We start from the raw sequence: 2175 nt of genomic DNA on the forward strand, positions 1-2175 counted from the left end.
CCGGGAGCAGCCACTGCACTCCAGTCTGGGCAACGGAGTGAGACTCCAACTCAAAAAAAAAAGAAAAGACTTTCAGTATCTTCAGGAAAATGAGTTATGAGTTTTTCATAGCTGCTTAACATTATAGAAACCAATAAGTTGAAGCAGAAGGTGAGCATGCCACTGCACTCCAGCCTGAGAGACAGAGTGAGACGCTGACTAAAAAAAAAAAAAATTAAAAAGCGAACAAAAATCACAATAACCCTATGAGGCAAGTGCTTTTGCCCCTTATACAGAAGAGGCAGCCTGGCAGAGGGGAAGCGTTAGAAGGCAACGAACACCTTTCAGGGGTGGGTGTTTTTCTTCCTGAGACCCCCCTTTGCACTGTGTCCCTAAATTCAGGGGCACAGGGGGCCCCTCCTTCCCTCCCCACTCTCTGCCGCGCTCAGCTGAGAATGACCGTGGACTGGGTACCGAGAAAAATGGCAAGCGCTCCCCAGTAGGTGGCAGCAGTGTCCGTGCCTGATTACTTCACCGCTTCCACCCCGTGGAAGGCACCGCTCCACGACTCCAGGCCCTCCTCCCGCCTCTTCCGACAGGTGCTGCAGGAAACGGATCGCCGGGGAGTGGCAGTCGGGGGAAGCAGTGCCCCAGCCTTCTGCAAGAGGCTCCACAGACTCCCCTCGCTGCCTCTGTTTCCCCTCCTGTGACCGGTGGGCTCCGCCAAGAGCCATCTCATCCCCGTCACTTTCCAACAGTCCTTTTCACCCCTATGGCTGCACCTCAGCCCATAAGAGTTAGCTACCTTCTGATTGGCAGGGAAGCCTGTCTGTCACAGACGTGTTCCACCCACCCAAGCCCAAGGACACTTCAGGGTCTCCTTAGTTTCTCTGCACAGATGTCTGTTCAGCAGACACAGGCCCACCTCCGTGACTTCTTTCCTCAAAGCCAGCCGCATGTGTGTGGCGTTTGTGAAGTTCTCCACTGGATACTCCACCTCTCTTCCTCTTCCCTGCTGCCAGGGACTCCGAAGTCCTAGTCCACCTATTCTCTGCATGGCAACCCTGGGAGGTACTTGCCATGATCCGCTTCAAGTTCCTAAACAAGAAAAAAAGCCAAAGAGATGGGGGGGGGGGGGAAGAAGGAAAAGAGGAAGGGAGCTAACATCTATGGAGCCTCCTTTGTTCAGGTGGGCTGTTCCCCTGCATTGATCTAAGAACGAAGAAATGACTTACCCAAAACCACAGGGCATGAGAGGGAAGGCGGGGATGCAAGCAACCTGGCTCCTGACTCTGGGCTGGGGTCCCTGGGCAGCTGCTCCTTGGGGTTAGCTGGGAGAAGTGGTCCAGAGCTTATAGCCTTTGTGACTGATTTTGTTTGTTTGTTTATTCTTTTTTTATTTTTGAGTCGGAGTCTCACTCCATCACCCAGGCTGGAGTGCAGTGGCACGCTCACGGCCACCGCAGCCTCAACTTGCTGGACTCAGGTGATCCTTCCACCTCAGCCTTCCAAGTAGCTGGAACTACAGGCGTGTGCCACCACGCCCTGCTAATTTTTTGATTTATTGTAGAGATGAGGTCTCACCAAGTCGCCCAGGCTGGTCTCGAACCCGTGGGCTCAGGCAATCCCCTCACCTTGACCTCCCAAACTGCTGGGATTATAGGCGTGACCCACCGCACCCAGCTGTTTGTTCATTTTTTGAGTGAGGGTCTCTGTTGTCCAGGCTAGAGTGCAGTGGCACGACTGCAGCTCACTGCAGCCTTGACTTTCTGGGCTTAAGTGATCCACCCTCCTCAGCCTCCAGAGTAGCTGGGACTACAGTTGTGAGTCACTACACCGGCCAATTTTTATTTTTTGTAGAGACAAGTTCTCACTATGTTGCCTAGGCTGGTCTCAAACTCCTGGACTCAAGTGATCCTCCCACCTCTGCCTCCCAAAGTGCTAGTATTATAGGCATGCACCACCGCGCCCGGCCTGGAGTTGATTTTTTTAGCTTCCTCAATTGCTTCAAAAGAATAAAACTGCTCTCTCTACTAGAAAAGGCCATTTGACTCAAACAGTGAATTGTCCATTCATCCGACCATTAAATAAATGTACTGAGCTCCTGCTCTATGCTGGCTAGATTCCATTTATGGACAGATAGAAATCACCAGAGCATGGTCTCTGCCCTCTGGGGTGACATGGGGGGTGGTGGGG

Source organism: Carlito syrichta, unplaced genomic scaffold (genome assembly GCF_000164805.1).
Source record: "Carlito syrichta isolate Samal-C Ts95f unplaced genomic scaffold, Tarsius_syrichta-2.0.1 Scaffold314605, whole genome shotgun sequence".
Taxonomy (NCBI): domain Eukaryota; kingdom Metazoa; phylum Chordata; class Mammalia; order Primates; family Tarsiidae; genus Carlito; species Carlito syrichta.